The sequence below is a fragment of the Monodelphis domestica genome, chromosome 1, assembly GCF_027887165.1.
Source record: "Monodelphis domestica isolate mMonDom1 chromosome 1, mMonDom1.pri, whole genome shotgun sequence".
NCBI classification, from domain to species: domain Eukaryota; kingdom Metazoa; phylum Chordata; class Mammalia; order Didelphimorphia; family Didelphidae; genus Monodelphis; species Monodelphis domestica.
In genome coordinates, this window is record NC_077227.1 from 374,949,918 (window position 1) to 374,962,131 (window position 12,214).

Consider the following 12,214-nt stretch of genomic DNA (forward strand, 5'->3'; position numbering starts at 1 on the left):
AATCAATGGCATCATTTTTATAGTCTCAAGCTTTTGGAGCATGCATTGACATTATAGCAAATATATTTAAAACTTATATTACTGCAAAATCAAAAAATTAAAGAAAATCTTGATACTGGTGACATGTGCTTCAAATATAAAAAGGAGAGAAAAAATAAAAAACTGGAATAGTATATTGCACATGCAAGAAAATATAATAATAAAAGTTTTAAAATTCAAAAATATAGCTTATAATCATTGACACACTGTGTCAGCTAAGGAAATGTAGAATACAAGGTTTCTCGCCATAAATGAGATCCATTTTCTCTTCATGCCTGGCCATGATCCACTGTGAGTACAAGCAAATGAATTTCACAAAGTAATAGAATAGTATTGAATACATTGATATATGAACTTAAAACCAACAAAATTAAATCTTAAACAAAATAATCAGTAAAATGCAATAAATACAGGGATTTTTATAAAACATTGGAGTCTGAAATGCCTTAAAAATATAACCTCCAGTCTCTTTAAAGTTCCTTGGCTTTTTGTTGTTGTTGTTTTTATCCGTTGAGATACCATTTGTCAGAACTATGGAATTGGTTCTAAGGCAGAAGATTGGTAAGGAGTAGACAATGGGGTTCAAGTGACTTGCCCAGGGTCACATGGCTAGGAAGTGTCTGAGGCCAGATTAGAACCCAGGACCTCCCATCTCTAGGCCTGGCTCTCAATCCACTGAGCCACTGAGCCACTGAGCTGACCCCCCATAGTGAGGGTGGGTTTTAGGAATCTCAAATTGGGCCAAAGAGTTGCAGGGAGATGAATTTCTCCCCTGAATCTCAGGTGAGATAAGTAACAGAATCAGTGCACTCAAAAGATATCCTTTGAAATACACCATGCTTGTAATCAACTTCCTATTTGGAAAAGTCTCTTCCTTCTCCTCGTTTCCCCCTCCACCCCAGGTTCCCTGCCACATGGAGGCTAATTGTAGCCTAAGGAAAAATCACCCCTGTTTTTACCAGCTGGTTTTTGATTCAGAAGACACAAGGGGCAGCTACCAACAGCCTGGGGGCCAGGGCTGGAGCTGGTCCAAGTGAGTGAGATGGCTGGAGGCCAGGAGCAGGAGCCAGGCAGGTAGAGCCAGGACCAGGTGAGTGGTCTTGGTCAAGAAGGTCCAGAGCAGATGACTGGAATGAGCTTAATCAGAAACAGCTTTGCAAGGGTAGGCAAAAAGCCTTGGCTGGAAAAAATGTGGCTTAAAAAAAATTATCTAGACTATCTTTAAAAAAAAAAATTGAGTTTTTCTCTCATCCCTTTTGGTCACCAACTATAAAATTTAAAATTATATTTCTACTAATAAAAATATTATATTTAAGAGGTTTATTAATGATTATTAGAAATCAAGGAATAAAGAAAATATAAAATGAGAAACCATGTTTGTGCCCAGGGCTGATTGGCCCATTCAAAGCTTACTTACTATATCATTGAAATGGCCCGAGCAGAGCTCAAGAGCATAGAATAGGGAGAGGTAGGCATTACCGCCAGTTAAATACTCATTATGATCTCACCCAGGTGGAGACTCAGCTGAGATTATAGGGAATTCTGGGATATACCAAGGACTTCCAGGGGTTGAAGTCCAGGATTCAAATCTCTATTTTACAATAACCTAGATCAAATTGCTTACCATCTCTGAGAAGGAGGGTGGTAAGGATGGAGGGGTACAATTTGAATCTTATAATTTCAGAAAATGCATGTTGAAAATTGTTACATGTAATTGGGTAAATAAAACATTAAAAAGAAAAAAGAAACAATTGAAGATGAATGTGAGAGTTAGTGATTACATGTCTTCATTTTCTCAGGGGTTTCATTCTAGTCAGGATAAAATGGAAATTTGTTTTGTCTGTGATACCACAATTTGTGCGAGTTGATGACATAATCGCCCTTGGAAGTCTAGACCAATATTCCTGAAGTTGATTGTTCTCCAAAGCAAAGGCCAGGAAAAAAAAACAAACACCAACTTTCAGCCCCATTTTGGGATGGGTAGGAAGAAAGAAGCCATGTGATGAGCCTGTGACCTTGCTCTGTGAGAGAACAATAAGACCAGGTCAAGTCATGGGGACCTAAGAAAACAATGTCTCTGCTCATTCCACCCAAGTATCTAAGAGTATAGAAAAACATGTCTGCTCAGTTGTAGGATGGGCTAGGATGTCTTTTTCCACTAACTAGGAGAGACTTCCTAGAAAATGTTGGTTTTCAGATTAAAAAAAAAAATCACACCTGACTGATAGGCTGGTTAAGGTTCTGAGTATTAGTTTTTCATTGCCACTGGCCAAAGTTCACTCTGTCCATTCAATAATAATGATCATAACAATAAACTAAGGCAAGTGAATAGTCAAGAAGATTTAGATTTAAATCTCACCTTTGACATATAATGACTGTAAGACTTTGGGCAAGTAGCTGAACCTGTCAGTGATGGAGACAACTCTTAGATGACAAGAAATGGAAAAGTTATTCATCTGAATTGTCATGAGGAATTTCCCAATTGGGAACTGCCTATGTGGATGGGATTACTGGTTTAAGCAAACAAAACCATGACTAGTTTTGTTGTTTTTGTTTTGTTCAGTGTCACATAGCTAGGAAATGTCTGAGGTCAAATTTGAACCCAGGACCTCCCATCTTCAGGTCTGGCTCTCTATCCACTGAAACACCTGGCTGCTCCTAAGATAGAGTTCCATAAAGCTTGGCCCTGTGTTGTTTTATCAGTGATTTGGGATAAAGACCAAAATTGCCTGCTTATCAAAAGTGTAAATGCCACAAGACCTAGAGTCAAAAAGACTCATTTTTGTGAGTTCAAATCTGGCCTTAGACACTTGCTAGCTATGTGACCCAGGACAAGCCACTTAACCCTATTTGCCTAAGTTTTCTCATTTATAAAATGATGTGGAGAAGGAAATGGTAAACTAATTCCAGTATCTTTGCCAAGAAAACTCTAATTAAAGTCATGAAGAGCTGTATATGACTGAACAACAACAGGGAAGATTTTTAATTTTTAATTCGAGTTATATAATAATGGAATGAATTGCTTATGAGACAGTGAGTTCCCTGTTACTAGAAATATTTTAATAATGAGCATCAGATAGCAAAGAGTTGGGGATGCCATGCTGGAGATTTCAGTTCAGATTGGGAGGTTGAAGTAAATGACTTCTAACGTCCTTGCCTATTCTAAGATATCAAAATTCCATAATACATCTGAGGATCTTTAGCCACTTCCTTTATTCTCAGCTTGGCACAAGAACTTGGATAGAACAATAAATCTATGGCACAGAACCAACCCTTCCTGGATGACAAAGAGAACTGAAGGAAACATTGACACCCATTTATTTTCTTTTATCAGGAAAACAAAACCTGGGCTATACCCTTGAGATATCTGGAGACAAGTAACCAGATTTCCATGTAATACAATCATTATCTCAGTGTTGACAAAGTTTCTGACCTCACTTATTTGGCTTATCTGTAGTCAATCTATAGATATATAGAGTTAGCTAATGTTTCACTACAGATATATTTAAGGAGCAAGTCAAAGTCTTTATAGATTTTTGCTTGTATCACATGATGAGTAAGCCTAAAATATTAAAAAATCTAAGGGACTTTAGGTCAGTCCTCATTATTTAAGTTAAAATTTTTTTGATTAATCAAAATCTGTCTTTTCTCTCTTCTTCCTTGACTCTAATTGAAGAAGAAAAAAAAACCAAAGATTTTGTAACAAATAGGTATAGTCAAGCAAAACACATTCCTACATTGGCCATAGCCAATATGTATGTTTTCTATACATTTAGCAAATATATATGTATTCCCAGGGGCATCCTCTTTAAAGGCTCAAGGTACTCTGTGGGTCCCCCTTCCCTAAAATTATACTACTCTCTCAGAAGATAGCATGTTTCATCACGAGACCTCTGAGATTATGGTTGATTATTGTGTTGATCAGTGTGAAGCCTTTCGAAATTGTTTATTTGTAAGGTAGTGTTACTATTGTTTAAAATGTTCTGATCATTCTGCCATTAGTTCACACAAGTTGTTGATACAAGTTTTCCTAGGTTTCTCTGAAACCATCGCTTTCATTACTTCTTATGGCACAGTAGTATTTAATCATATTTACAGACTGAAATTTATTCAGTTATTTCTCAATCAATAGGCACCCTTTTGGTCTTCAATTCTTCACCATCACCAAAAGAACTAATTTAAATAACTGTATGCATATAAATTCGTATCCTCTTTCTTTTATCTCTTTGCAATTCTCTTATTTTGCACAAAATGATCCTAAGGTTCAGAGAATAGAGAAGTCACTCCCTCACAAGTACACAGATTCAACATGTTTTGTTTCTTCTCTCCAGGACTCTGTCACTTCAAAAATCATGTGGCTTAAAATGCAAAAGCCCAGAAGATTTGTAAGAGCAGGGAAAATGACATAGAATGAGGATGGGATGAGCAAAAAAAAAACAAAAAAAAAACATATACACATTCAAGCAAGAGAAAGAAAGTCCAATAGAAATTCCTAGAATGATAAACAGGTAGTTTTGTAGCCTTTGGGGCACATCCCAATTTGGAAGAAGCTTTTACAAATCAGGAAAGTGTTTTCATTATCATTTTATGTTCCTAGGGCCAATTTTATAGTCACAAAAGTTAAGCTCCAACCTGGGAAATCTTTCTTCTTTTGCATAATTTGAAGGGCTCTTAACAGAAGGGAAATTCCTGTTTGTGTTTCCCCTACTTGTAATATGTCTGTGGGAAAAAGATCAAATTTCTTCTATCCATCTGTCCATCCATGCAATGACTATTTATTAGGCACTCACTATGCGAAAGGTCCATGTTAGGAGTTTTAGTGGGACTAGGGTATGAAGGAGGGGTTACCATGATGAATAAGACAGCTCATTCCCTCAAAGGTCTTTTAGTCTAGTGTGGATAGAGAAGAAAGGGATGAACCATATATAGATAACTATAATTTAGTGTGGAGGAGAACATTTTGTTTATGTATTAAAACTTCAATATACTCTTACACTGATTACATTAATTGAGGTTGGGAGAGAGTATAACTATCCCTTACAACAAGATAAGTGGCAAATTGTGGTAATTACAAAGAGTTACAAGCAAAGTGCTCTATGATCTCGGCAATGAGGGAGAGCACATCTGGCTTGGGTCTAGAGTGGGTCAAAGAAGTCATGGAAGACCTTGATTTCTCTTCCAAGGAGGAGTGAATATTCTTAACTTGAGAGCTGTAAACTCTGTGTGTGTGTGTGTGTGTGTGTGTGTGTGTGTGTGAACTATTTCAATATAACTGGTTTTCTTTGTGATCCTATACATTTTAGTTTATGTCTTTAAAAATAATATTATAAAAAAAGATCCATTGGCATGACCAGACTGACAAAGGGATCCATGACACAAAAAGATTTAGGACCATCACTTTAAATGAATCTTCTATAATATCTTTCATGTTTATAGCCTGCACTCACACTGATAGGCTCAGTCTCCAAAGGAAAGTTGCTACCTCCCTCTCGGTGTTCTGGAAGAACCCCACCCTTACACAATGTTTCTAGCTCAGTGATCATTTGGGGGGAAAAGTAGCCTGGAAATTAGCCTAGTGTATAGTGTTCTTTTTTATCCATTAACCTCCAAACACCAGGGACAGTTCCTGCTTTAATTGGCATTTCTGCAATTTTTAAGGCTTCATAAGCTTCAGTCAGACTCTGAATAGAAGCCCACAAGAGACATTGTTCCAGATCGATGTAGTCGGGATCCCCTCAAACAGGAAGCTACAGCTGCCAGGAGTAAACTTTGAAGGTTCCATAGCCACAAAATTGTTCTTATTAAACAAGAGCTTAATGAGTTTAATGATTCAGCCATAAGGATTGAATTTCTTCTTCAAACTTACAGATGGGCCTGAAGAGCAAGACGAAAAAACACATGAGGATAACCATCTCCAGAGGTTTGATCAAACCCTAAGACTCTGGGTAAGAAAATTGACTGAAGATTTCAATCTGTTTAAAAGCAAAACTGGATGTCCCCCAGCCCACCTCTCCTCCCTCCAGCACTTGGTGCCCACCCTGCTGAGTCTTATTCAGAACCCTAAGTAATATGGTTCACCAAACAGAGTCAGCCTCAGCATCAACCATCTGGTACATGATATTAACAGAGGAAAGTGCAAACCCCTTACAAAAAGAAGGGAGAGAATGGTCCAGGCATATAAGACCCATCTCCTTCCTCCCATGAAAAGTGGCAGAGATGGTATATTTCTTAGAAATAATATTCCCCTGCTTCCGTTCAAATACATGCATCCTGGTATGAGTGGATGAAGGCCAGCATCACATCAACATTTAATAGCACGGCAAGTCTGAGTCACCTACTGTTTCCTCTAGTTTCAGGCAAAGATATAATTTAGAAATTTGAAGAGCACCCACTAATGTATCCCATGTCATGTGTATTTGATCAAATCCCTGTAAGAATATATATTGGATCACAGATCATAGAATTTTAGGGCGAGAGATCATCTCAGGCTTTAGGGACCATTTAACTTAACCCTTTCATTTTGCAGACCAGGAAATTAAAGCTCACAGTAGTTTAGTGTTGTGTCCATTAAGCTAGTTGGTGGCAGAAAGAGAATTTGGGATCCCAAATCTAGAGCTAAAAGGGACCTCTTCATTTTACATATGAGGTAACAGAGACCCAGGACTCTAAGTGACTTGCCATAGATCGTTAAGTGTCAGAGGTTGGATTTCAGTACTAGCCTCCTTGTGCCCAATTGAGTAGGAATGTCATGTTTCTAGGAGATGGAGATGTCTCTTGCCAAAAACAGTTGGGCCAGAGTGATTCTATCTTTTGTTTCTCTTTTATGTAAATTCTTCTGTTTCTTTTCCTCTGAAAGTTGAGGGAAAGCTCCTTACCTACTGACCCAACTGATGTCCTCAGGAAGAACCAGTCAGATACAGTCAGGAAACAATTTAAAGTCTCCATAATCTGCCCACCTTCACTGGACTACAGATGGGTTTTAGACTGTATCAAATTGAAGATTAATATCTTTTGAAATGGGTTTCCTATTTCTGGATACTGGCAGTCAAATTCAATGAAGGAATGAAAGATAGTGGGGAATGGGCACAGGTTTCTTTACTAAATTGAGAAATCCTAAAATTAGAGACCTCCTAGAAGACAAGCTTTGAACAGAAGAAAAAGACAGTGAACAAACACATAGAAAAGAGAAACAAACAGCTGTCACTGAATAATTAAAAGACTACAACAGTATAAATGCAAAAGCCATTTTATACACATACAGAGGGAAACATGGCATGACCAGCACAAGATTTGGAGTCAGAAGACTTGGACAGTAATTCCTGTTCTTGCCAGAGCAAGTTCTTGTTTCCACTCCTGCACCTCAGTTTATCCATCTGTATATAACTAGTGACAGCTATGTGGCACAGAGGCAAGAAGACTCCTCTTCCTGGGCAAGTCACTTAACCTGGTTTGCCTCAGTTTTCTTATTTGTAAAATGATCTGGAGATTCTAAGTATCTCCTGATTAGAGAAATCTAAATTAAAATGACTCTGAAGTACTACCTCACAATCTAGCAGATTGGTCAATATGACAGCAAAGGAAAGTGATAAATGTTGGAGGGGTTGTGGCAAAATTGGGACACTAATATATTGCTGGTGGAGTTGTGAATTTGTCCAACCATTCTGGAGGGCAATTTGGAACTATGTGCAAAGGGCTTTAAAAGAATGCCTACCCTTTGACCCAGCCACAGTCCTGCTGGGTTTGTACCCCAAAGAGATCATAAGGAAAAAGACTTGTAGAAAAATATTTATAGCTGCTCTCTTTGTGGTGGCAAAAAATTGGAAAATGAGGGGTGTCCATCAATTGGGGAATGACTCAATAAATTGTGGTTTATGTTGGTGATGGAATATTATTGAGCTGAAAGGAATAAAGAAATGGAGAAGTTCCATGTAAACTGGAACGACCTCCAGAAATTGATGCAGAGCAAAAGGAGCAGAACCAGGAGAACATTGTACAGAGACTGATACACTGTGGAACAATCGAATGTAATAGACTTTTCTACCAGCAGCAATGCAATGACCCAGGACAACCCATAGGACCTTATGAGAAAGAACACTATCCACATCCAGAGAAAGAACCGTGGGAGCAGAAATGCATTAGAAAAACATGATTGATTATGTAGTGCAATAGGGATATAATTAGGGTTTTGATGTTAAAAGATCACTCTACTGCAAATATGAATAACATGGAAATAGGTTTGGAACAATAATACATGTATAATCCAGTGGAATTGCTTGTCGGCTCTGGGAGGGGGGAGGAAGGGTGGGGATCATGAATCATGTAACCATAGAAAAATATTCTAAATAATTTTTTTTAAATGATCTGGAGAAAGAAATAACCATTCTACTATCTTTGCCAAGAAAACCCCAAGTGTTAAAAAGAGTTGGACGTGACTGAAATGAGTGAACAAGTAGCTCTTCTCATCACTGGGCCAGCCTATATGACACCACAAGGATGTCAGCAGATGACTGGGGCTGTCACTGGTCACCCCTCACCTAAGAGTCACAGGACCAGTTTATCTTTTTTCCTTCTATTATTGAATTTTCTAATGATAGTTTTTATTCTGATTCTTCTTCGAAGTTCTTTACTGATAATATGATGCAACATATTTGATTTCCTCTATTACCTTCTGGGATATTATTTTCAGCTTTTTGAAGACTATTTTCCATGTCTCACAGATATTCAATAACAATGGTAGAATATTGATATTTAAATGATGGGTCTTTGTTTCTTGGAGAAACTTTGAGGCTTTAAAAGAGATTTGCAATTCTGGAAACAATCAAGTTGGTTCTCCTCTTATTTAATCTTGGGACAAGAACAAACATACATACAGGCATGTACACATGTATGTTTACATATAGGTGTATTGCATATGTATGCAAATTATATGTTGATGCTATGTATATGTGTATATTTATAATAGGTATTATATATATACCCACATATATAAATTCTGAAAAACTATATAGGATTTCTCTCCAACTACATATAATAATCTGTGCAAAGATATTAATCTTTTCTTGGTCTCTCAAGAGTGAATGGTCAGGTTAAACTCTTGAGTGGTTAAGGATCTCTTCTAGGATGCTCATCAATGTTGTAGAGCTAGCCACAACCAGCATGACTTCATCCACAAATGGGAATATCTGAAGGATCTCACCATTCATAGCAAGTTTCTCTCCCACTTGGATTTTGCACATGATATCCTCTGTCAAAAAAGTGAAGATCTTTGGCAAACATATAGCTCCGTGTTTTATGCCTCTCCTGATACTTCTAATTGACATGATGCTACACCTGCCTTCTCTCTTTTTTCCCTTCTAGGTCCTTTCTCCAACTGGTAAATTCTTCCCCAAACTTCCATTTTGACGAAGTTCCCAGAGCAGTCCCCTTCATTCTCTGGATTTTGCCATTATGCTTTATCTGTGTTCTCCTTCTTCCCCTTTGGGTCCTTCTTTCATTAACAAAGTCTTCCTAGAACTTCTGTCTTGAGGGCAAAGACAAACCATCCATCATAACTCTGAGTATGTATTCCCCTTCCCCTTCTACTTTTCAGCTACTTTTTAATATGTTGTCTTCCTCCATTAAAATGCAAGCTCCTTAAGGATGGGAATATGTTTTTACTTGTATTTGTAAACCCCAACACTTAACATGGTTTCATAGTAAAGACTTAATAAAATGCTTGTTGATGATTATAAGTCAAGGTAAGAGAATAATTGGATTGGACAATTTCTTTTTTATATCTTTGAGAGATCACAAATTATATTGATATAGGTATGAGAGAGAACTTGGTGGAAGAGAATTTTAAGATGGCATTTTTGCTTTACCAAATCAAATGTTTTTTCATGCTCACGATATGAAATGAGATTTCCTATTTTCTATATCTTTTGTCAAATAGAGTAATGCTAAAGATGTAAGCATTATAGAATATTGCCTGCAAAAGCCTGCCTATTCCCAACTAAAGTGTACATTAAGGGTGTCCTCAATCTGGGTGTAGATGAGTCTTATAAAGATTTTGTATGCACTGGAAAATAGTCACATTGATTCTGCCAATAGTTGTTGATAACCTCTCAATTGTCCTTTTGGTGTATTATTAAGCTCTTCCTTACACTTTGGGTATTTCCTTTCCTTCAGATGCTTTATGAATGAATTTTTCAATAGTCTCAAAGTTGTGTTGCTCCAGCATGTATCAGTTCAATGCACATTCAGGCTGATCTGGATGCTTTTCTCATCTTCACTGTTTTTCATAAAAGTTCTATCTCTTCCATCAGCATATCTGAAAATGTGATGTTCTAGTCCAAGAATAGTAGCTATATTGTTCTTGATAGGGAAAACTTTGTTAAAATATTCCTAGATCTTTTCCATTTCTGTTTCTTTTGCTGTTTTTCTTCTGTTTTCATCCTTGAATATCCTCAGGATCCTAGTTGACTCTTGCCAAGCATTCTTTAAACTAGTTTTACTTTCTACTGTTTCTTTTCTGTTTTATTAAGAAATACTGCTTATGTTTGTTTATCATCATCTTGGAGACTTCATAAGCAAATCAGAATAGAGAAAATATTACCTAGATTTATTGGATAGAAGAATTTATGAATAAACAAGTATAGAAAACATTATAAGATGTAAAATATATAATTTTGAATACATTAAATTAAAAAAAAGGGTTTGTACAAATAAATTAATGTATCTGAGATTAGAAGGAAAGCAATAAATTAGGGGAAAATTTTATAGACTTTCTCAGGTGGAAAAACTATATATCTAAAATATATAGTAAACTTTGTCAAATTTATAATAATATACTCCATTCCTCAATTGATAAATGGACAAAAGATATGAACAGACAGTTTTTTAGAGGAAGAAATCACAGCTATATGTAAAACTATGTGAAAAAATGCTCCAAATCATTATGAATTAGAGAAATGCAAATCAAAACAACTCTGCGATATGGTCTTATACCTTTCAAATTGACCAAAATGATAAAAGGTGAAATGACAAATATTAGAGGAGATGTGAAAAAATGCGAACATTAATACGCTGTTGGTAGAATTATACACTGATCCAACCCTTTTGGAGAGCAATCTGGAATTATGCCTAAAAGGTTATAAAACTGTGCATACCTTTTGACCCAACAACATACATTTTAAGTTTATTTCCTAAGGTAATTGGGGAAAAGGAAAAGAACCTATATGTTCTAAAATATTTATAGCAACCCTCTTTGTGGGGGCAAAGAATTGGAAATTGAGGGGCTGCCCATAAATTGGTGAATGGTTAAATAGATTGTGGTTTGTGATTATGATGGAATTCAAGTGTTCTATAAGAAATAAAGAACAGGTTATTGTTTAAAGATATGTAAAGACCTACATGAAATTATGAAGTGTTAAATAATCAGAAACAAGATAACATTATATATATAGCAACAAAATATTGTTTGAAGAATCACTCACATATGTCTACCCCAGAGAAATAACTAATAAGTAGAAATCTTTTTTGTCAAATGATGTCTTTTCTAAAGGGGGAGGCAGTTAGGGAGGGAGTGGCCTGATATTTTAATGTAACAAACAAACAAATAAATAAATTTAAAATAATTTAAAAAACTAATAATGAACAAATGGTCCTTTGTATCATCATAGTATATAGGATATTTATATCCATTTGTCAGATCTCAGGATATAGCTTTGATTATTTTAAATTAAAATTATGAGTTAAAAATTTTTTAAAAACAAGTTGAATTAGTTTATATTCTACACTATTGCTTTTAGAGGAATCCTCTATCTACTTAATAAATAAATCTTGACTTGTTTTCTAAGTTTTTAAAAAATACTTGATTTTCTTGTCATAACAATCCATTTATATTGGTTAAGCTTCTGAATAAAGTTATTATAATCAGTGTCAGTGTTATTTTTATTATTCATTATCTTTTTTTCATTATCAATTGCTCATTTAAATTAGTCAGCACTAAGTTGCTTCAATTTTATGCCATATCCTTCCCCCATTATTATTCTTTTTAGTTTTATACTAATTCTTATCTTTGTCAAGTCCATGGTTTATATAAGGATAGTGGATTTAGGGATGACTCACATTAATGAAATCTGTTAAAATATAATCAGTTCTATTTTGAGATGTTATTCATTATTTGCTGGGGTAA

At 35.9% G+C, this 12,214-nt stretch overlaps 1 long non-coding RNA gene across 1 annotated transcript in view; it reads left to right on the forward strand.

Annotated features, from left to right (window-relative positions):
* LOC103092041 (uncharacterized) overlaps positions 1–11,955 on the forward strand; it is a 31,123-nt gene extending 19,168 nt beyond the window's left edge. The window contains exons 2-3 of the long non-coding RNA XR_457837.3: positions 5,908–5,984; positions 9,397–11,955. This is a non-coding gene — a long non-coding RNA (uncharacterized LOC103092041). The remainder of the gene's footprint in view (positions 1–5,907; positions 5,985–9,396) is intronic.
* The last annotated feature ends 259 nt before the right edge of the window (positions 11,956–12,214 follow it).